Source organism: Pteronotus mesoamericanus, unplaced genomic scaffold, assembly GCF_021234165.1.
Source record: "Pteronotus mesoamericanus isolate MK-2021 breed Mesoamerican mustached bat unplaced genomic scaffold, CSHL_Meso_final scaffold_85, whole genome shotgun sequence".
In the NCBI taxonomy this organism is placed as follows: Eukaryota; Metazoa; Chordata; class Mammalia; order Chiroptera; family Mormoopidae; genus Pteronotus; species Pteronotus mesoamericanus.
In genome coordinates this window covers 46,113,194-46,138,101 of record NW_026555329.1, presented here as the reverse complement: position 1 = coordinate 46,138,101, position 24,908 = coordinate 46,113,194, and the positions used below count along the sequence as shown (strand labels likewise).

General features: G+C 39.6%; 1 protein-coding gene across 1 annotated transcript in view; it reads left to right on the top strand.

Moving 5' to 3' along the window:
- The window catches only part of GLI3 (GLI family zinc finger 3), a 290,930-nt gene that overhangs the window by 56,724 nt on the left and 209,298 nt on the right, over positions 1-24,908 (top strand). The window lies entirely within an intron of this gene.

The window sequence follows — 24,908 nt, the reverse complement described above, 5'->3', positions numbered from 1 at the left end:
TACCCTTCTCGTCAGCATGGATGCAACTGGAGAGCATTATGCTAAGCGAAATATGCCAGAGAGTGAAAGACAAATGCCATATGATCTCATCTGTTAGTGGATCCTAATCAACAAAACAAACAGAAAAGAAAAATATAACCAGCAACATTGAAAGAAAAAAGAAACCGACAGTAACAAGAGTGATGGGGGGGTGGTAATGGGGAAAAAAGGGGAAGGGTCAAATCAAGAAACATGTATAAAGGACCCATGGAGAAAGCCATAGTGGGGAAAGATAGAAGGTAAGAGGTTTGGGTGAGTGGGACAGGGGAAAGTGGTGGCAGGAAAATTGAGACAAATGTATTTGTACAAAGAAAAATATTCCTCCAAAAAAAAAATAAAGAGCCTTTTTCTAGTAAAATCAAGAGGTTTATTGTCTTTTCTGTAAACCTGCCTTATGCCAGGCCCTTTTCTGGCCATGAGGGATGCTAACCAAGATGGAAGAAACAGAGTTTAAGGAATTCAAACTTTGGTTGAGCAACATGTTCAACCAGTATGATAGCTAAGAGATTTTTAAAGTGCTCCTGGGAGACAAAAGAGATAATGATCAGTTATTTCATGGGAGGAATATTGTCAGGGAACTTCAGTGAGAAAAGGTAAGATTTGACTTGTGTTTCAAATACCATCTTCTGTAGCATAAAGTTGGTGATTATTAGTAAGCTGTTCGGTTCTGATGTGCCAAGTCACATTTTAAGATGGAATTTAAGATGGAAATACCTGGGGTTGCTGATGATATGGTTAGGCTTATTTGATCATTTGCTTAATGCATGGAAACATTGATGCTAAATTCTTAGTCCCTCCTCCAATTAGGCTTTGTCTATATTTGTCACCCAAATGACTGCCAACATTCAGAGTGGAACCAAGCTCAGTGCACTGCAACTGCAGGGAACAGGTCAAGCCCCTACACTCCAGGAGAATGTGTTTGTAGAGATAGTCAACCCAAGAAAACAAGTCTCAAATTCTGCTACCAGGATATTTTTTTGTTTTTGTATTTTTCTTAATTTTTTAAAACTTTTAAATCATGTTTATTCTATTACAGTTGTCTCAATTTTTCCCTCTGCCCTCCTCCATGCATCCCTCCCCGTGTCCTTCTTCCGCAGTCAGTTCCCACGTTGTTGTCCATGTCCATGGGTCATTAATACATGTTCTTTGTTTAGTCCCTTCTTCTTTGCACCACTGTCCTTCTCCATCCCCTCTGGTCACTCTCAGTCTTCTCCATGTTTCCATGCCTGTGGTTTATTTTGTTTGTTAGTTTACTTAGTTTACTTTGTTGAATAGATTCCACTTATAGGTGAGATCATATGGTTTTTGTCTTTCACTGACTGGCATATTTTACTTAGCATAATATTTGCCAGTTCCATCGATGTTTTTGGAAAAGGTAGGAGTTCCCCCCCCCCTTTTTTTAATGCAGATTGATTTTATTTATTTTTTTAAATGTCAAAGTCAAATATAAAGTATTTAAAAATTTAAATCCATTATAAATCTAAGCAATTAAACCAACATGACACCATCATAGAAATAATCAAGTAGATCAATGAAATAAAATAAGCATTCTGGGAACAAATGTATTTATCTGCCTAACAATGTAATATAGGATTAAATTGATATTTCAAGTCAACTTGGAAAATAAGTCTTATTCAACAAATAAGGTATGGACCACTGTTACTTGAAATAAAAAGCCCTATTTCACACATTATACAAAAAATATTCAGGTCAATTAATAATTAATGTGTAAAATCTAAGGAGTTTTAGGGGAAAATACAAAATAATATTTTTCTTACCCTGAAGTAACATATTCAAACCCAGAAGCTAGGAAGTAAAATACTGACAATATGATTATATTAAACAGTTAAGACTATACAGTAATATACATATAAAAAAGTTAAAAGGACAAGTAATAGAATTGGAAAGTATTTGCAACACGTCTAAGAAAGAATTAATAGTTCTTTGGTTTTTTAAAAAAAAAATCTACAAACATTCAATCAAATAATGTCTAAGGAATACCAAAAAACCATTTAAAGCTTTTTAAACATAATAGAAATAGGCAAGAAATATACAAAAACAGGTTTAGTTTCAAAAAATAATAAAGTAACAATTAAAGTAGCACATCATTGTCACAATCAGATTAATGAGTATTAAAAATATTGGTAATATCAAGTATTGATGACTGTGAAAGGAACTGGGTATTCATAGACTTACTTCATCTTAAAGCAGTCCCTTTAGTATATTTTGCAGTGCTGGTTCGGTGGAGGTGTATTCTTTTAGCCTTCTTTTGTCTGGGAATCTCCTTACTTAGCCTTCCATTTTAATTGAGAGCCTTGCTGGGTAGAGCAGTCTTGGTTGCAGGTCTTTGCTTTTCGTGACTTGAAATATTTCTTGCCATTCCTTTCTGGCTTGTAGTGTTTCTGTTGTGAAGTCAGCTGCTAGCTGTATCGGGGCTCCCTTACATGTTACCACCTGTTTCTCCCTTGCTTTCTTTAGGGTTCTCTGTTTGTCTTTGATATTTGCCACTTTAATGATGATGTGTCTCGGAGTGGGCCTCATTGGGTTCCTCTTGAATGGGACCCTCTGTGCTTCCTGGACTTGCAAGACTTTTTCTCTCCTCCAAATTAGAGAAGTTTTCTATCATTACTTTTTCAAGCAGGTTCTCTGTCCCTTGCTCCTCTTCTTCTCCTTCTGGTACTTCTTTTATATGGATAATATTACATTTCAGCTTGTCCTGCATTTCCCTAAATGCCTCTTCATTGTTTTATAGCCTTTTTTCATTTTCTTGTTATTTCTGGGAGTTTTTTTCTACCATATACTCCAGGTCACAGATTCGATCCTCTGCTTCAGTAGGCCTTTTGATTCCTTCTACTCTGTTCTTCCATTCAGAAATTGTATTCTTCATTTCCTCTTGTCTCTTATTTATAGTTTCTTTGTCCTTTTTCATGCTGACCCAGTTTGCAGTAAGTGCCTCGTAGTTTCCCTGTAGTATTTTGTAATTGTCTCTGAGCTCACTGAGCTCATTGAGCTTCTTTAGAACCATTGTTTTGAACTCAAGATCTGATTGTTTACTTGCCTCTATTTCATTAATTCTCTTTCTGGGGATTCCTCCTTTCCCTTCGAGTAGGGGGTGTTTCTTTGTCTTCCCATTATTTGTGAGACTCTTCTTTTTTGCTTCGGCTTCTTAAATTGATTTTTGTTTTCCTGACTTTTGGTATGAACTTCTTTTGTAGGAGACCACTGTTTTTTCTTTCCGGATCTGCCTCTAATAATGCCAGATATTGACCCCGTTTGACTTTAGGTAATCTGTTGGAGACTTCCTGGAATCTACTGTCTGTGCCTATCTCCTTCAGTTATTAACCTAGTCACTCTGCACTCAGTAGTCAGACTTAGACACCAAAGGGCGGGGCTGAGTCCATCCTGGGGGTGTGACTGTTGTGTCCTCTCACACTGTTGCCTCTCAGGGGAGTGAACTGCCTGAGCAAGATGTCAGGTGCCATAAGGAGGATGAGTCAGCATCAGGGTCCCGCAGGCTACTCTCCGTTCTCTCCCCAAAGCCGCCTTTCCCTGTCTCTCCTCATGCATCTGTAGCTCACTGTGTCCCAGCCTTTTCTGGAGAGCAGAGTAAGTGGTAGCAATATCAATTTATGTGTTATCCCTTCCAACAGCTCTTTACTTCTCCACCTGCCTGTCTCTGGAAGAGAACAACACTGCTGCTTCTCCCACCTGGCTGTTATTTGTGTACTCTTTGGGCTCCAGTGCTATAGGCTGGAGATCCCTGCTTATGGGTTAGACCCCACTCATCTCGGGGGGATCCAACTGGCTGTTTCAGTATCCTTTGGTGCTGCCACCCAGGGGCACCCTACCCACCTCCTCGAGTCTCTGCTGCACTTCTTACCAGTTAGGTTGTGCTAAAGCTGATTCTCCTATCTGTCCAAAGTTTAAGGCTCCTCTCTCACTATTGTTTAGTTGTTTGGTCCTGGTGATTTCTCCACAATCTAGTTGTAATTCCAGGTTGGTCCTAGGAAGAATTCAGAGTGACTTCCACTTACTCTTCTGCCATCTTGATTTTAACCATAGTCTTTCATCCTCGTTACTAGTTGCACCCGTTGCTAGCTGTAGAGCACCACTGCTTAGTCAAAAAGACTATGCACAGATGCTCTTGTACTGCATAGGATTGTGTACTGCAAGCTGAAACAAATTAGGGTAGTTGTAGAATGTCACAAATAAAGCACTTATACTTCCCTAGTGCTGCAGGACAACATCTCATATGTAGCATCTGAGAATTACATAAAAAATGTGTCTGAGCATCCTGCCATAATTATTAGAAAAATATAGCTTCAGGTGTGGGGTTCAAAATACCACTTTAAAGGCTTCTGATTATGTTTCTGAATAATCTCTGAATGGATGCCAGAAAAAGATACAGGAGAACATGTATGAGTGCTAGGGAATGAGAAAGCAGCCAGGGAGATGGAAGCAGGTCTACGTTACTTCCCTTAAGTCTGAAAAAAAAATATATATATATATATCGCTGAATTACAGCTAGAATACCCCTTGTAGGTTTCAAATGTGTGGATTCTGATAACACCAGGAAAACATCGTCTGAAATGTCTCTGAGGTCATCACCACCACATCAGGATGGTCTCGGGCCCTGGGTACCGTAGTTATAAAAGCCATCAGTCCAGGCAGAAGAGGGGACCCACTGACATAAGTCAGTTGCCTGGTGTGTAGACGTCCCCAGATTGCATATCTTGATGTCTGGGTGAATAGGGGCCAGTGTCCATCTTAGCAGCATAGTGTGCATTGGAGGTTGCATTTCCTAGGATGCAGCCTCTGAGATGGAGGTTAGTGCGCAGGATTTTTATTAGCATGTCCTTGAGATGAGCACCTGTGGAAAGGAGCAAGAGTGGGTGCAGGTAGATGTTTAGATTCAATGTGGGACCACTACCAGCCTCAGCTAAACCCAGTGGGAGTGCTGCTGCTTGTATGTTGTCCTGACTTGAGCTGAGATGGCCAGATGTTCATACCCCACAGAGGTCAGTTATCTGGTGAGTGCTGCCCTAGGAACCAGAGTGACCTTGAGGAAGGTGTTTCTGTGTAGCTCAGGAAATCCTTGTAGGACTGAGAGCTGAAGCAACAGGTTGTTCTTTGAAGCAATGTCTGGGTTGAACATCTAGATGTTCACTGCAGTACATATCCCATGGCTATGTTTGTGTGTTCGTTCATTCATTCATGGAAGCAGTCATCAGTCACAGTATTCATTGTGTACTTACTAAAACCAGGTACTCTTCTAGGTCCTGGAGGTAGAGTACTACACAAACAGGCTATGCTCCTGCCCTGAGGAGTAGGCTGGCCTTCCAGTTGGGAAACATTTGGTAAACAAGGAACCAGAGGGGATTGGGTGGGATAGGCACTGTTATGGTCATAAAAGGGCTGAGATAGCAAGTGATTGAGGAGCAATGAAAGCCCAGAAGGCACAGCCATGGGAATATGTGGGGAAGGACATTGCAGGCCTAGGGGATAGCAGAGCAGAGGCCCCACAGGGGACCTAGACATGGTGTACTTCAAAGCAGATACAGAATGGTAAGAACAAGGAGAATCAGAATAGGATCAGGTCAAGGCAAGGAGTTTAAATTTTATTCTAAGTATGACAGAAGTTACTAGAGGGTTCGGAAGTAGGAGGTAGCTTTTCTAGAGAGGGCACTTAGTAAAGAGTGCTTAGCATACACCAGTTCTATTTTAAGCATTTATATGAGTAATTCATTAGATTCTCACAGCAGCCTTATCAGGTAGATACTATTATCTCCATTTTGCATATGAGGAAACTGAGCACAGAGGTTATAGGACTGGTAAGTGGCAGAGCTGGGGACCCAGTCTGAGGGAGTCAGGCTTATGATTTTGTGCTCTTGACCTTTTTGTTCTGGAAAGATCACCCGGTTAATATGTAGGGCAAGAATGGAATTAGGAGGCCTTTAGGAGCCTGTTGCAGGCAGTGTCACTTTGGAGTTGAATGGAAAGGGCTACGTTTGACTTGAGCAAATTTATAAGGTATTATAGGGTGTATCATACATGTTCTTTATGAAGGGTTGGGAGAAGTCTGGGCTATCACAGATCTGTTAGTGACCTGGAAGGAAAAGTAAACTAACTTATCTGTAAGAGACACAGATTCTTGCTGTCTCCAGAAATCATGTACTGACAAAGCTTGCTTGTCATAAGCCCTTGTTATGGGACTGCACACAGTGAAAGACAGTTACAGAGGTTGGCATCACTAACATGGTGGTGTTTAACCTCAAAAGGATGATATAGGTAATATTTAATAGGGATTTTGGGAGGACTTTGTCAAAGAAATTCTTGTACAGAGGGAATATCTTTTTATATTCTTTGTGAGGCCTTATCTTCCACTGAAAGTCAAAAGTTGGTAATAACCTTGCCTTGTAAGAAGTGAAACTTTAAGCTCCTGGAGAACTTTATTGAGGAAAGTTTGGCTATTTTGGATGGAGCATATTCTATAGACAATTTTTTTAAACAAGATTTTCAGACTGTTTGGAGGAGAGTTTAGGCAGAAAAAGAAGAAAGGAAAAGTAATAATTGGTTATGTTCTTATTGTCATTTTTTTCTTTAAAACTGTGCTGTCCAACATGGTAGCCACTAGCCATGTTTGGTGTTTTATGTTTATGTTTAAATGATTTAAAATAGAATAAAATGAAATACTGAGTTCCTCAGGCACATTAGCCATATTTGAAATGCTCAGTATCCACATTTGGCTACTGATTCCCATATTGAACAGAGCAGATAATGGATATTTTCATTATCACAGACAGTGCTGCTTTTAGCCTTAGAGTCTAAGATAAACCTGGAATGTTGGAGTCACATTGTAAATTGGGGTAACCCAGGAACCTAGGAGAGGAAGAATTTTTATAGAGAAACTTACAATTAGACTTACACATGAAAACCAAGGTGCTTAATCTGCAAGGACCACTCTGAAGTCCTGGAATCTGAAGACAAAAGTCTGATTTTTCTGGCCCAGTCAATGGAAAGAACACCAGTTCCTAGAAAGCTGGGTATATGGCTGTTTTCTAGCTAGTTAGTGCTTTATTTTTGTTTATGAGAATATATACGGCTTGTTCCCTTTTTGTAAGTACTTTATAGGTAGATTCTGACCTAGACCATTATCTGACTAGAAAATGGGTATAATAATCTTGGGATGTAGTGTGGGCTACTGGAGGTTTTTATTACATTTTGAAATTACAAGTGAGTTACAGTTATCCTCTAAAAAGTCTTCAAGCTATATAGCCTCACGGTGAAACAATGCACTACCTGTTTGTGCAAATAAAGTTTTATTGGCACATGGCCATGCCCATTTGTTGTTGTCTGCCACTGCTTTAGCTCTCTTACTGCAGAGTTTCATAGATGCAACAGAATGGTCTGCAAAACTGAAAATATTTATTCTCTGGGCCTTTACTGAAAGTTTGCCAGCCCCTGGTCCCGATAATAGGCAAATGATTGGAGTACCTTTCCAACTCAGACACATCTATGCAGGGCCCAGGCTGCCAAAAGACTTTCAGTGTAGGCATGGATTTTCCTTTTCTTCTAAAATTTGTTAAGGCTGTATAATTATGAACTGAAATTCATTCAGGCTATTTTTTCTTGTAAAAGACATCCCTGAATTCCAGAAGGAGAACTAGCTGTTAAGAAGGAAAGCACGAGATTATAAGGAGGATACAAATCTTACTTCCCTTTGGCCATCATTGTTATGTCTCAGTCCTTGACAGTATCAGCTACATGTTATTGACAGGGGAACTAAATAGTACAAAATCCATATAAAAAACAGGTCTTTATATATCATTAGCTCATTTTTAAGATTACCATATCTGAGATATGGGCAGTCTATTAGAACAAAATAGAATTTATTCCATTACCTACACTTAATTTTTATTTAGTAGACAATAGAGAGGAGGGTAATCACACATCATTCATTTTTCACCCCCAAAGATATAATGTAAATTCCTGAGAGTATACTCCCCCAATTTTTCCTTTCCCATTTATCCTCAGAAGGCTGTTCCATATCTTCTCATCTTTCCAATAACTCTTTTTCTTCATTTTTTTTACACTGGTAGCTTTACTTTTCTACTTTTACTAAGCACATTGAAGCCAATACAAGAGAACTTTGACCAGCTCCTATAGCCACATCTCCTCACCTCCCAGGATCTGTGCCCATGCATTCTGTTGCCCGTCTGTTATCAAAGATATCTAAAGCTGCTTCCTCCAGATCTCCTCTGGGCCCATTCCTTCTCATCTTCTCCAGCCATCACCCCCACAGCCATTCCCTTTCCCTTCTAAGTCATCTATTTTGTTTTTCTGCTATATGATCTTGTCAGTATTTAAACATCAATCCTCTTAGAAAGAAACAAGCTCTTTCACCCTGCTCACCCCCATCAACTAACACCTTGTGTATTTGTAGCAAATCTTCAAGGAGTTGTTTATATTCACTATCTCCATCTTTTCTGAAGTGTTCCCTTTTATGCTCACTCTGGCTTTTTCTCTGATCTCTTGCTCCATGAACACTGCTTTGTCAAGACCATCAGTGATCCCATGTGGGTGAATCCAGTTTTCACTCCTCATCATTCTTGGCCCTTCAGCAGCATTTTGACATATCTTTACACTCCCTCCTCCTCAGTGTACCTTCTTTACTAGACATCCAGGTCATCTTTCTGCATGCTTTCTATTTTCTGTACACTGCTTATCCACCTCCTTTGCTGAATTCTCTTATTCTCTCCAACCTGTTAATGTTGGGGCACCCCAGAGCTCAGTTCTGGGTCCTCCTATCTCTCTCTTCTCATTCCTTTAGTAATAGCGAACAGTCTTATGAATTGAAATACCATTGATTTCTTGATTTTGCTTGTAACTCCCAGATTTGTTCTTTTAGCCCAGACCTCTCTCCAAAACTTCAGACTCATATACTCAAGTATCTATCAGACACTTCTGTTGCAATGTGTAACAGACATATTAGATCATCCTAAACATGCCATTGAAGTACTCAGCAGATTTCCAACCCTCTCCAGTCTGGTCATCCACACCTTTCCCACCCTTAGTTCATGGCAAGGCCATCCTTCTAGTTGTTCAGGCCCACAATGTTGGGCCTGTGTCGCCTCTACCTTCATAAGCCACCTGTTCCCTGCTCATCATCTTTCTAGGAGCCATCTTCACCTCTTTCTTGGAGTACACCAATAGCTGTCTGCCTCCTGCTTCCATTTTTACTTCTCTACTATCTCTGTCAATACAGATCCAGAGCGAGCCTTTAAAGTGTTAATCAGATTGTGTCAGTCTTCTGCTGTGAACTCACCATTTTACTTGGACCCCAAGTCCTCATAAAGGCCTTCAAGGCCTTAATTTTTCTGCTCCAGTCACACTCTTCTTTGGGCTGTTTCCCAAACATACCAGGAAGCCCCTGCCTTGAGGCCTCTTGGCTGTCGCTGTTCTTTCTTTATCCATATCTCTTCTGCTAACTCCATTATTGCCTTCAATTCTGTGCCTCAATATCAGTCTTCACTGAGATCCACCAGAACCACCTTGTTGCCTACCTCCTGTCTTCCTCCTACCCTCTCCCCAGTGCCTTATTCCACTTATGTCTTCCACTTTTTATTTTCCCATAGCTCTTGATACTCTTTAGCACATGGTGCATGTTTCTTCTACTGTTGGGGATTTGTGTCTATTTAGTTGCCTGCTATAGCCCAAGTGCCTGAAATAGGGTCCAATTACTAGATTCTAGTATGTAGCAGGAGTTTAATACATCTTTGTTGAAAGAATGAAGAGGCCTTGATTCCATCTGATGGAGCCCATCTGTGTGATGCTGAAGGAATAGCTCTCCTCTCTTCTTGAGAAGGAAGATGGATTCCTTGGAGATCAAAGGCAAGGTCTTTTTGTTTTATTCTGTTTTACCTTAGGTGGTGAGAGCTGGCTATCTTTTCAAAGGCACATATTCCAGTGTGGAGAGTACCATAGCTTTTGCAGTGCTGGTAGCTGCCAAAGGGAATTATTCCACTTGTGACTATGCAATTAAGCACTTGTTTCATAGTAGCCTGCAGTTTGACTGCTTATTGCAAAGTCGGGTCCCAGCAGAAGCTGCATGTGTTAATTTTTAAAACTTTGTCAGTGCTTTGGGTAAGTTTTGCCCCCTCTCTTTCTGGAACTTTGTTGCAATGGGAAGAAGTTGTGTGGGTGGCTTCTGGTGCTCTGTGACACTCGCATGCTGTCTTAAGCCAGCATCCTCTCAGCTGGGACACAGCTGGGCCCTCATTGTCCTTGAGCCCAGAAGCAAGGCATCTGCTGTAGCCATTTGATTTCTTAATTGCGCAGCCCCTGAAATCTGTCTAAGCACCACTTTGGTATGTGTCCAGTCCTGCTAGTAGACTTTGAGGTTCATGAAGGCAGAGCTGTGTTGTATCTGTCTTGGTGCACTGACATCTAGCCCAGTCTCACACGTGGCAGTGTTTAATGAATATTTATGAAGTTGTGAATGATAGTGCCTAAAGCAGGGCCTCATCAGAAGTTATACATCAGACATATGAAAATAGTTCTGGAGATGCATGGTAGTGATGATTACACAACAATACGAATGTCCTTAGCATCACTGCACTGTATGTTTCAAAGTGGTTAGGATAGTAAATTTTGTGTTATGTGTGTTTCACCACAATAAAATATTTGGAGAAAAAGTAATGCATTAGGCATCTCACTAGCATATGAAATTCTAGCGTTCTCTTACTGGATAAGCCAAGACCAAGAGGTATGGAGATTGTTACTGACGCACATGTAATTGTGTCAGTTTTGGGCTATTAAAATGTTCCTTATCTCTGCTGACCCATCTATGTTTGTAAATTTGATTCACTTGCAGTTTGTCTGTGGCCCCTTATTCTTCTGATAAACTGCTTGTTAGTGATCACTCTTCCATCAAACCTAATGTTTTAAATTTCTACATTTTGAAGCCATAGAAAAGTAGAATTAGAGCTTATGATCAAAGGCTTGGGTCCTGAAGTCAGACTGGGTTCATGTCCACTGCTACTGTGTACTTTAGTTTCCCCACGAGCACACTCGCTGCCCCTGTCCCCTTATTTGGCTTTTCAGTTTTACTGTCTTTGGCTTCCACAAGGTAAGGTGATCATGAAGAAATCTTCATCTTTGTTTGAAATCACAGGTCTTTACGTGTTCATGATTTGAATGTTCAGACATACTCTGCTCACTCTTCCCCCTGTTCCTGTCTCTTCTCCCAGAGCTGGCACCTCTAGATATTTCACATTATTCAGTTTGAGACTCCCCTGAGACCTTTGCTGACATCCAGTCACTCCCACTCAGCCCACTAGAATATGGATACGTTAATGGAGTCTATAAGCTTCCAGACGGAAGGATCAAGACTGTCCCATTGGCATCTGGCACAACACCCTGTGTGACACGGGGTGCTCTTGCTCAGTAAGTAGGTAAATCAGGCAGCAATGAAAGAGTAAATTAAAAAGGTGTCCCCTTCTTGGCCCCATGAGAAGTTCTCTTATGACTCGGGTCTAGCTCATTTTAGTGTGTTCTTTCAGTCAAATGGCTTGAGTGTTGCCTGGAAATTTGGGTAAATTTTTCACAAGTGTCGAGGGAAAATGTTTCACAAGTGCTGAGGGGATAGCACAGAGCCTTGCCTACTTTCCCAGCCCTCTGCTCGCAGTGACTCCCAGGACCTGTGAAGCGGGATGCAGTGATTAATAACCTTACCGTACCCGAGTCCAAGGGAAAGTGGCGCCCACCAATTGAAGACTAGGGACATAGTTCCTTGGAGGAATTCCTCACTGAATTAAGTTTTGGACCTTTTATTTTTCTCAGTAACTGAGGACTAAAGAAACATATTGTCTTTAGACAAATGAAAAGTGAGGAAGCAGACTGTCCCAGCTGGGTTCATACTGTGGCTGGCAGTTTTTACTTAAACAGCTGATGGCCTGTACCGGATTGAGCATTTATTTGCCCAAACAAAAGTTGGACCAAGCTGGGCCAAGTACCTGGGGTGGGAGTGGGTGGGAGGAGAGTGCATTGAATATGTATATGTGTGTTTGTGAGGAGTAAGGGGAAGAAATGGTTCTCTTGGATTCTTGGCCCCATGGACTGGTTTTGAACTTGGATGAGGGAGGGCAGAGGAGAGAGAAGGTTTAGAAACTTGAGCTGATGGATTTGTTTCATGAAGGAGCTTATGTGATTTATGGACCTAAACAGGTATTGTCAAGACCTAAGTAGTGTACAAAATATAGAGGGAGTTCTCTGTACCTGTGCTGGGAACCAGCTCTTTCTGGCCCCTGAGGAATCTTTGAGGATATCTTTGGTCAGCACCAGCATGTGTGGGGCAAAAGTAATAAGGTTTGAGTAAATGTTAAATCAAGTTGAACATGATGGTCTGGCCGGGGCACCTGTACCCCTTGTTGGTCACCATGCCTGATTTGAATGATCTTGCTGGGTAACCCATGTGACCGTCCTCCTCCATCATACTGTTGTGACTTGGGACTCAGGTGACAAGTTTACAGCTGCCACAAATAAGATGGCTCTGGGCATATATTGTCCAGAGTAGAGTGAGTGTGCTGTGGGACTCATAGACCTGTATTTCATCTGACCCTGCTGTGTCATGGGGAACTTTCTTACCCTCTCCGAGCTTTGGTTTTCTCATTGACAAAATGGGAATAATAAAATTGTGGTCAGGATTTAAGGAAATCAGAAATGGGAAGGGTCTGAACAGCCTGACATTTCATCACTATTAGTGTTGCTGTTAGTATTCTTAATCTCAGTGTGTAAATTGGAATCTACTTACTCCCATAGAGCAGTTTTTGCTTTTCTATATAAATATGTGTAACTTAACTCATTTCCTGCTCAGCAAGGTTTTATGAGGGAAGCTGCTGTCACCTTCCTTTTTCAAAATGAGGAATCACAGCCCAAAGGGGTTAAGCTTGTTTCCTCAGCTCTCACAGGGGGACTGAGGTGTGGAAGGTGAACATTTTGGGGTAATTGGTGCAGTGCATTATATCCATGCTAGTATCACTGGTAAGTGGCAGCGCTTAGAAACATTTGCCACTCAGTTGGTTATAGAAACACAGGTGAATGTAATGTCACATATGTGATGTGTTTTTGATCAGCAGGTCTCAGGGTCTCTATAGGAACTTAATGGACTTGAAATTATATTGCACAGGGTGCAACTGTACAGTAAAAGGCTCAATTTATATAAATCAGGCAGGAAAGAGATGCTCCCACATCTGTACAGACATACTGTATGCCAGCATGGGGTGAAAGGTTCTACTGAGTGCTAACATCTATAGAATACTTCTTATGTATGCCCCTTAATCCTCACGGCAAGCCTGCTGCCACTGCCATGTTTCACAGATGAGGAATAAGTGCTGGGAGTTCAGGGACTCACGTATTGAGTGTAGTGAGGGGCCAGGCCTTGAACCTTGCAGCCAGACTCCATGCCTGTGCTGTTACCCTCTGTGCAACCCTGGGGGGTGGCTAATGAACACAGTTCATCAAAAACGAACTGTGAACTGAAAGATAAAAGAAGAGGTCTGTGAAACATGTGAAGGTTCTCCTGTGAACCAAAATGTACTTAAGTTGTTTTCTCTGTGTGTCAGCAAAGAGCCACTATGAACTCGCAGGTCGTCTGGCAGAGGGCTGATATATGTGGACTTGCTTAATTCTACCAGCTGGTCAACAACATGGAGCTTTTCATATTTTAGGAGGAGAAAAATGAATAAACAGGCATTAGGGGTGAAGCAAGCCAAATCTGGGGGATTGGCTGAAAGGTGAATTCCATTGAAAGAAGTTTTGACATATTATGCAGACCTCTCTAGACCCAATTTGCACCAGAGTTCCCAGGAAACAAGAGTCAGGAAATCAAATTTGAGGGTCAGTGTCTCATTTCTTACAGATAAGAATTGTCGAAAGAAATCTTTATTTGTATTATTGTGGGTGGGAGGGATACCTGGTTTAGGTGGAATAAGTCAGATGGAAAGCAAAAACTAGTTTCTCAGATATTAACAGGTGATAGGCATCTTCAATTGATTTTAAATGTGATAAAATTATCATCTGAAATTTTTGAACAATTAGAATGTTTATATTTTGTATAATATCATAATTTTTAGTATCGCATGCATATTTGCTAGTCTTTTCTCCCATAAAATACTTGAAACCATGCTTAGCCAAATATCACCAGGAATTGGCTTTACGTTACTTTTGTCCTTTGGGAGAAATATAAAATTAGGATATTTTTGAAGAATTAACAGAGTAGGCCAAGATATCTATAATCTAATCTCTAAGCAAAAGCCAAGTGGCAGAAAAGTGTGTGTCCAGTATTAATGACCGAAAATACAAAGTTGTAAGAGCTGAAATGGGCAAGCTCTGCTTTTTTCCCCCCCTCAGGTTCTACAATGGTCACTTTTTCCCCTCATCTTCCCTGAGTCACTTCCACATGTGCATGAACACAGACCCTTCCTGAGGGTCATTGACTATATTTCAGTTGATAATGTTATTTTAGAATTTCCTGAGTTTCTCTGTTCTCTCTTCTTTGGGAGATCAGTAATTTAGAAAACTCTCTGCACTCCTGAGAGAAGCCTGTTTGCAATGCTCTTGTCAGTCTTCTGCCAGGTCCTATTTTGAATGCAAATGAGGCAAGTGAGGAAGAACAGAAAAGTACAGGGGGAAAAAAGGTTGGATAATATTATATTTATTTACTTCTAAATCAGAATAAATGAACAGCTTTCCACAAAAGGGAAAAGAGACTGCAAACTCATTATCCAGCTCTGTGCCGGACACTCACCATTCATGCTGCTAGATTTATTGCAGAGACTGAAAAGTAATATTAAGGCAGTGTTTAAAATCTCTTTTCAGAAATTAGAGGCACACTTTGGCCTTAGAAGTAAGTAACTTACAGTTGCTCGTGATATGAAGAAAGATGAGAGACGAAAGCCCTCAGTGTGTATTAGGCTTTTCATTTGATTCCTTGAGAACACTGATTGCTTGTGCATCCGCCCAGGGAAGCTCAGCTAACCTAGTCTGGTGCTCATGAAGTTTTCACCTTTCTCATGAGAGAGGTACCATGCATTTCACGAGCACCTACAGGATTTCTACCCATGGCAGGATGAAAAATAAGAACATAACCCTTGTCACAGAAGCTTGATATGCAGGGAGATTTAACAGTGACTAACTATGGTGTACTCTCCAGAGTGCGAGGTGCTGCCTGAGGTGATGCAAGGCTGGACTTCTGGGTCAGTTGTCTGGACTTATTGTCTCACTCTGACTGCTGTCACCTCACTGTGGGATTTGGAATAAAATGTTAAGATGCTTTGTCTGTCTGAGCTGTAGTTTCCATGGCTGTTAAATGTGAAATAATCTTTAGTTCACAAGTTTGCTGCATAGTGATATTTAGATAGAAGGTGAAGGCATTCCTCTTGGCAGTGCCCTGTAAGATACAAGGAATTAACAGTAAATGATGAATTGTGTTAACTTCACTCAAGGGAAAAATCCGTTTCACTGTTGAAGGCTTGTCCCCTATTCCTGGGCAGTATGTTGGAGGCCCAGGGCAGAGAGATGGGATATCTCAGCACAGTCCATCCCCACTGCTGCCAGGGAACTCAGCTGCAGAGTCCCAGGGATGGCTTCAACAAAGGGGAGGGGGCAATAAGAATGCATACAACCCCTGCATTTACCTGAGTGGAGGATAATTTTGAAACTGTTTCATCCATTTAGCCCATTAAATGTTCCCATTTTTTTGATCTTAACATCTAATGATGCTTGTTGATAGAAATGCCATTCTCCCAAACCCTCCAGCTCTGAGGATGCTCCATAGTGGCCATCCATGATTGTCCTTCGTCCCCTCTGCCATAGGCCTGGGGGTGGGCAGGTCTGGGGGTGAACACATAGAATTCTCCTTTTCTGTTGAAAACCCACAGTGGGGACCTAGTTGAAATGAGGTATTTGAACGTAGTAAACACATAAGAACCTGTAGATGCTCTCCCCCCAGTTTGGAGCAGTTAACAGTTTTACTCTTAGAGTCAGTGTGAGGGTACATTCTGTTCAACTTTTGTGGGTAAAAAAAAGACACCCCCCCTCCAAAAAAGTCATCATTAACATGTAAGAAAAAATTCCCAGGAGAAACAGTTAAAAACAGATAATGTCAGTGTTCGGTCCTTTCTTTATTTCCTCTGTATTTCAAGCCCCATATAGATAACAAATGGCAAATATTTTCTTCTGAGAGGGATCCTCAGGGACTCAGGTGCTAAGCTTTCGTATATCTTTGGAAACTGTCTTAATCTGAGTGGTTGAGAGAGGCTCCAAGTCCCAGGGTCTTTGATTCCCAGTTCTCCACTCTATTTCACCACACTTTCTGTGTCCTGTAGCATTTATGGTTTTCTAATAACAAAAGCAAGGCTCAGTCAATGCATAAGATTTGAAAAATATTGAAAATGTAGCAGTAGAAAATAAAAATTCTTTTTATTTATTTATTTATTTATTTATTTATTTATTTTCCCAAATACATTTGTCTCTGCCTACCCCCCACCACTTTCCCTTGCCCCTGTCCTCCTTCCACCCCTCAGCTCTTCCCCTTTGGTTTTGTCCATGAGTCCTTGCTATATGTTCCTTGACTTTCCCCTTCCCTTCCTTTTCCCCCACCCCACCTCCCTCCTTCCCTCTTGTCTCTGTTGGTTTCTTTTCCTTTCAGTGTTGCTGGTCTTATTTTCCTTGCATCTTTGTATTGTTGGTTAGGTTCCACTTATAGGTGAGATCATATGGTATTTGTCTTTCACTCCCTGGCTTATTTCGCTTAGCATCATGTTCTCGAGCTCCATCCATGCTGTCGCGAAGTTTAGTAGTTCTTTTTTTCTTTCTGCTGTGTAGTATTCCATTGTGTATATGTATCATTACTTTTTGATCCAGTCATCTACTGATGGGCATTTAGGTTGCTTCCAACACTTGGCTATTGTAAATTGTGCTGCTATGAACACTGGGGTGCATAGGTTCTTTTGTATTGGCGTTTTGGGATTCTTAGGGTATAGTCCCAGCAGGGGAATCACTGGATCAAAAGGCTATTCCATTTTCAAATTTTTGAGGAAATTCCACACTGCTTTCCACATTGGCTGCACCAGTCTGCATTCCCACCAACAGTGGACTAGGGTTCCCTTTTCTCCACAGCCTCCCCAGCACCTGTTGTTTGTGGATCTGTTTATGATGGCCATTCTGACCGGTGTGAGATTCTTATTCCACTACATGTTTAGGTGAAAATGAACATTTTATTCTAGTCTCTTTTTCTATATGTGTTTATATTCACATTGCTTCAACATAGTGACATTGGAGTTGGAAATTCTCCTTTTTAATTTGCTCCTTAGACTTATTATCTTCTCAGTTCTCTTCATAGGTAAAAGTTTTGAAATCTTAGCTTTCTCTTAGCCTAGGCATAAAGGACCTGTACTTGGAAACTTACAAGACACTTAAGAAAGAAACGGAAGAAGACACAAATAAATGGAAGCACATGATGTGTGCATGGATAGGAAGAATTAACATTAAAATGTTCATACTGTCCAAACCAAACACAATTCTGTCAAGATTCCAATGACATGGTTCACAAAACTAGAACAAATATTTCAAAAATTTATGTGGAACCACAAAAGGCCACGCATAGCAACAGCAATCCTGAGAAAGAAGAACAATGTTGGAGGAATCATGCTAACGGATATGAAACTATACCATTTAAGGCCAAAGTAATCAAACCAGCCTGGTACTGGCATAAAAACAGACACCTGGATCAATGGAACAGAATAGAAAGCCCAGAAATAAACACATGTTTATAGTCAATTAATATTTGACAGAGGAAGCAAGCACATACAGTGGCTACAGATAGTTTATTCAATAACTGATGCTGGGAAATTGGACAGATAATGAGCAGAATAATGAAACTAGACTGCTTTCTTACACTACACTCAAGAATAAATTCAAAATGGATCAAAGACTTAACTGTTAGACCTGAAGCCATGAAAATCGTAGAAGAAAACCTAGGTAGCAAAATCTTAGACATTGTTCATAGCAATATTTAGTTGGATATATCTCTCCAGGCAAGGGAAACAAAAAGAAAAAAATAAACAAATGGAACTTCATCAAAGTAAAAAGTTTTTACAAAAGAAAACGTCAACAAAATGAAAAGACAACCCACAGAATGGGAGAACTTATTCGCCAATACATTTGATAAGGAGTTACTATCCAAAATACATAAAGAATTTAAAAAACTGAACACCAAAAAAAAAACCCCAAAACCAAAGCCCAAATAACCCAATTAAAAAATGGGCAAAGGACCCAAATAGACACTTCTTCAAAGAGGACATACACATGGCCAGTAGACATGAAAAGGTACTCAAAGTCACTAATCATCAGAGATACGCAAATTAAAACGACAATGAGATACCATCTCACACCTGTCAGAATGGCTATCATCAATAAATCAACTAACGTGTTGGTGAGGATGTGGAGAAACGGGAACCCTTTTGCACTGTTGTTGGGAATGCAGATTGATTGGTTCAGCCACTGTGGAAAGCAGTATGGAGATACCTCAAAAAATTAAAAATGGATCTGCCTTTTGACCCAGGATCCCACTTCTGGGAATATGTCTGAAGGAACTCAAAACACTAATTTGAAAGAGCATAAGCACCCCTATGTTCATTGTAGTGTTATTTACAATTGCCAAGATTGAGAATCTGTCCAAGGTCCACCTGTAGGTGAGTGGATAAAACAACTATGGGGCATTTACACAATGGTATATTACTCAGCTGTAAAAAAGAAAATTTTACCCTTTGCGACCTGGAAAACATATGCTAAGTGAAATAAGCCCATCAGAGAAAAACGAGTACCATATGATTTCAGTCATATGTGGACTCTAATGAACAAACTGAATGAACATGCACAATAGAGACAGACTTATAGAGAACAAGATGGCAGCTAAGGGTTGGGGAGGGTAGGGGCTAGAGGGATTGAACAAAAGAGGAAAAAGGACTCAGTGATATGGACAACAAAATGGTGATTGTGGGGTGGGGGAAGGTGGTATAAGGGGGCTGAGTGGTAATGGAAAGAAAAACTTTCAGAAACAACAAAAAAATCTCAAAAATTAAAGGCTGTAGACCTGTAAGAATATAAAATAAAAATAATTTATAAATGTAATAAAAAAAGTTCCGACTCTTACAGAAGGCAAAATGTTCCATTTAGCGAAACCAGTGACACAATTATTTACGATAGAAAAGGCCATGAAATCACATCTCATCCAGATATCTGAACAGTCTTTGAAAATTTTGCAGTCTGACACATTAGGAGTGAAGGTGAGAAGCAGGGTAGTGTACACTGCTAATAGTATGCCTAGAGCAACAAAGCATCAGAAGAGCTGGGGAAAAAAGGGTGTAACTTTGCAGTGGACAACATGACAGTTTTTATAGAACTGAGTAATTGCACACAGAATGATTAATAAATAGCTGGATGCTGAGTCAACTGAGTCCTTGCTGCAGGGAGGAGAAACAAATGAATCTTCACAGGTTGTATTTTGTCTAGGGAACTAAGGTTAAACTTGGTGTAGCTCACAGAATGTCTTTTACCTCCTTCCCATACCCATGGGAGATTCAGAAAGAAAGAAAAAATAAGCAAAAACTTGATTGTGGCAATTGCAGTGAGAGTTCTGGCATATCCTTTATTTATCACTGACTCATATTTCAAAAACACCAAGAGCTTTCTTAAAGAGTCTGTACGTTCTATGTAAGAATTATACTACTTAAGCATGAAACAGCTCTGAAAAGACATTTATTTCTAAAAATTAAACATTCTTTTAAGACTTTTAAAAAAATTTAGGGAAATGTCAGAAAATGAAGTGAATAGAATAAGCACTCCTGCTAACATTTCGGTATATGCTTCCCCCCCTCTCTCCTTAAAGCCCTTCTCTTCTCTCTTCTTTGTGGATATTGTTAATCTTCCATTACTGGTCATTTAGGAGCTTTACCCCAAGCCCAAGTGGGGAAGGAGAAGCCCAAATGCACCAGTATTATATTTTTGTTTAATGACTTGATAAATTTTGTGGCTCGTTTATATCTTCATGACCTAATTAGTGAAACTAAGCTAATTCATGACTTGTTTTCTCATTTTTCAGTGTTCATGTGGAAAAATTGCTCCATATTTTGATTCAGGAATAAGTATTTCTGAGGGAGATATTTTAAAAAAGTAATTAAATAAATATCCTTCTATCCCCCGTGAAAATCCCGATACATTTACAAATTATTTTAACTCTTACAACCTTCAAATAGGAGCATAACAAGACAGTTCACATTGGATAAGGAAGTATTTTACTGAAATTTTGGGGGATTACTCTAAAGCCAAAGTTTTTTCAACGCATTTGCTATACCTGCCAATGAGTGCAATCTGTTGAATAGGTTTTAATTCCTTCATCATTTCATTATTTCTTTCTCTTACACTAACAAAACTGCTCCTAGAATGTGGAGTTTCATTACATAAAAACTAAACCTTTTTCTAGATTCCTTAAATGGTATTACATATGGAAATATATGACTGTATTAACACCTCACCTTCCAAAACTTATCTGTATAGCACAGGGGTATGTACAGGATTGTTTTATGTTTTAGTGATTATTTTTTTTGCTTATGTTCAGGATTGTTTTATGTTTTAGTGATTATTTTTTGCTTATGTTACTAAATTAAAATTTATATTTTTACACACACTTTCATTTTTTTACCCTATAAAAAGTTTTATCTTGATAGATCCATTAAAAAGGTAAACAAATTTGCAAAGGACTGTTTACTCCCATTTGGTGCTATTTAAATTTAAATGACAGAAAAAGACAGTTATTGCCAACGGTTATTTGAGTAGAATAGGTGGAAGACTGTTGAAGCATCAGTGCAGAAGAGAAGCCATTAACTTGGTCAAATGACAATTTTTGGATTTGTTCAGTGGTTCTGATGTATACAGAAGGAAGTTGGTGTTTTGGATGAAGGAGGTGGTGTTGGGTCCAACATAGACTTAAATTGGAGAAAAGTCTAATGTAGAGTGTCATCTACATCCAGCTACATGGCACAGGTGAACTGGCGAAGGGGATGAGTGGTGTTGGGAGGAATGTGACAGTCAGAAGTGAGCTGAATGAACACTCTTTAATATGGAGTGGGGGAAGGAAGAGCACAATGAAAGGAAAGACATAGGGATAAATGCCTGTCTTGGTTTTATTCTGAGTAATAGAGTCCATTGGCCAGGAAGAATTTGGCCTGAATATTACAGAGAGAGGTTAGGATTGCAAAGATTCAATGTTTGGGTAGAAGATGCACAATTTGAAAATATTATTATTTGATAAGAAAAAACAGGTGTGTGGTGTAGATTTGCAAACAGGTTGAAAATAGAAAAAAGTGTTTACTTCTTTCTCTTCAGGATTCCAGAGCCAATGATGCATAGGAAAGAAGATAGGCAAAGATGAACTTCTCCCATTCACTGCTTTGAGGCAACTTCTCTAGGAGGGAGCCAGGAGTGAAGGCTCAATGGTTGCTAATATTCTACTGAATGAACAATGAAATGCTTTCATTTTCTAGAAAGGGGATGTTACTTTTGCTATCTGGACCATATGAGGATTCCCCCCCACCCCATAAATTATGGAATAGACTAAAGAGACCCAACAGAATTAATAAAATTGTCAAGCGTGATAAAATTGCCTGGATTATGTGTTTTGTTTGCCATCTTTTCCAACTCTTCTTGAGGGCTTTAGTAGACTTGAACTGGGCAATAAGATGAGTGAGGATGGAAGAATTTTAATATCTGAATGGCTTGGCAACAAACTTAAATTTCCTGCCAAGAAATAGGAAATTTCTACATGTGTCAGTAATATGTCAATTAAAGAACAAAAAACCGCAAAAAACCCAAAAACTGTATAGATGCCCTTAGTTACTAATGCTGTGCTCTTGAATTGAGTGCATCCCCAAGGGGTTAGGTGAGGGTTGACCAGCCTTTCACATCAAGAAAAATCACAGTCATAAGGGCTAAAAAGGCAGCAGCCATTTTCCATTTTGTTTTTACTCCTCTCAGAAAGTCAAGTTTTTTGCTGGGACATAGGGAAACCTTTACCTGGTTACATCCATGTGAACCAAGTGTGGAGACTAGATGACCTGGGCCAGTTTGTATTCTCTGTGATGACTCAGCTATCCTATTCCTCTGAGCCCGATTTTTCATACAAGTTGCAGAAACACTTGGAACCCAACTACATTTAGTGAGGAGGATTCCCAGTTTGGTGGAAATAGGAATTCTCAAAACTTTGTACTTGCAGTTCTATTAACAAAAGGACATACCAGTCTGGTTCATCCTATCTTTCAAAAACAGAACATTTGGGATTCTGTCTGGCTCTACAAAGGGCACTTTCCCTTGTATTTTAAAAAAAGTGCATTGAATAGCTGCTGTGTGGGAAATGGCCTCTGTCACCTTTAACTTCCAGAGATAGTGGCACTTTTAACACGTGTATACTTGTTTGTTTTATGACTGTTCTTCAACAAACAAAGAACCCAAACAATTGCAAATACTGCCAGAGCTACATAAGACAGACCTTTAATCATATGCATCTCAGATTTTATATTTAAAATTTATTATTTATCCTAGTGGTTAGCACATTTAGAGAGGAAAGAGTAAGCTTTTTTTTCTACCTTAAGATTTATGAGAAAAGCCAAAAATTCTCCTTTTTTTCATCATATACATTTTCAGGTTTTGAATTATAGGGGACTGGTTTGATAGCCAACTTACTGACTTGAAACTTTGGGGAAGTTCATTTCTCTAAGCCTGTTTTATCCTTAAAGTGTGGTGATATTGGAAGCATCAATACTCAGTACCTTGAAAATAGTGCTGCCTTATTTTCTGTATATATTTTCCCAAGTATGCTTTATTGTTTCATGTCCTGGGATAGGTAAGTTGGGGATGATACCCTTATTCTGTAAATATTTACAGCTAAGTAAATATTTAGGATTTACTTGGGCCATTTGGATTCTGTCACTATTCAACACTGCTTTTGCAGTGTGAAAGCAGCCACAAACAACACAGAATGAATGATTCTGGCTGTGTTCCAATAAGACTTTATTTATGAACACTGAAATTTGAATTTTACATACTTTTCATAATTTATGTAACATTCTTATTTTGGTAGTTTTTCAACCACTAAAAATGTAAAATTCATTCTTAGCTCACAGGCTGTACAAAAACAGTTAGTGGTGGTAGTGTGCCAGTAATGACCCTTTTTATAGTAAATTTTGTTTTTGGAGAAACATAAAATGGGTTTCTTGGGAAGATTCAAGTGTCTTGAGTCATTGTAGAAAATCAAGTAGAAAGCAGATTGATATTTTCAGTGCCTGTTTCAAGGGGGCATACCTGTCTGATAAATTTGATTATGAGCCTGACCCAAAATAAAGAAGTGGGTGAAAGAGATGATCAGTTGTAATTATAGGCCATTAGCTTGGATCCTTTTTCTGGTTGTGAAACAGTTACTATTTTCTCCAAGCTGTCTGGCCTGGTTCTTCGTGAAGGTGTAAGTACACCGATCTGTTCCCTTAAAGGTTTCAGTGGACTCTTTACATCACCCCATCTTTTCCTGGGACATCTGTGAGAACTTTAGTGGAAAACATAGGTGATGTCTCATTTTATGAAAATGGAAGAAGCAGGCCAGAGAAATTCTGTGACTTGCCTAAGATTCAATCAACATAGCTATAGTAGTATCAGGCCTGGAAACTCAGCCTCCCAACTCCTGGCCCAGGGCACTTGTACCTCACCATGCTACTTTGTGTTATTATCAGGTAGATAATGAGATTAGTGGTAGTACTAGCATTTATAAATGCCACTGTAGATACAAAAAGATCTTTTTTTTTAAGGTTTATTGATATGCTTTTTTAAATTGTTGTTCAGTTACAGTTGTCCGGCTCCCCCCCCCCCCCATCTTCCCTCCCCTCGTGTTGTTCTCCCCCCTGCTTCATCTCCTCCCACTCTCCAAAAAAGATCCTTTTCATAACATTATTTTATTTAACTGTCAGAAAAATCCTGTCAAGTAAGAGAGGCAAGTTTTATCATCCCCCTGCTATGTGAGGCAATTTACAATCTGATATAGCTTCAGTTACCCTGGGTCACATACCCACTATGTGCTAGAGACAACTCTGGGACCTAGGTTTTCAAACACCTTTTTATTATACCATGCTCCTTATTATATGGCATGGAGGTGATGTCATTACTACTCAAACATTAAAAAATAAATTGAAAAATAACATCCTGTTCTGTTCCAGCCACTGGCAGTGATTTTTAGTGGAGATTTATATTATGAGAATTTTTGCTTTCAAAATGCTGCGTATACTACTTGTAAAAGGTTGAATTAAATGATTTTTATTTTTGATAAGTGGCCCTTGTACGTTTATTATTTATTTATCTTGGTTCTTTTTGCTTTAGCTCCTTTGGTGAAATGAAGCACTGCTTTATTTTTATTGCATACACTGTCATTAAAAGAAATTGAAAGACGCTTGTTAGTTTTAATATTGCATGGATGGAAATGTATATGGCACTATTAGGAACAGTTACAATTCCTAATAGTGCATTTTAAGAAGTAGCCTGGTTTTCTGGTTTTGTTCTTGATTAAAAAAGAAAAACTTTGTTAAATTTGCTAACATTTCATAGTCATCTTTTGTTGGAGAGAAGGTTTCTGCTTGGTGTGACACAGATTTTATTGACTCATTCCTTTCCAGCCTGTGGAAGGGGAGTATCGTCTGGGCAGCCTGAGAGCAAGTTTTTTCCCTTTCTCTGTTTCTTTAACTATTGGACATATGCTCCTTTCAATAAACTAT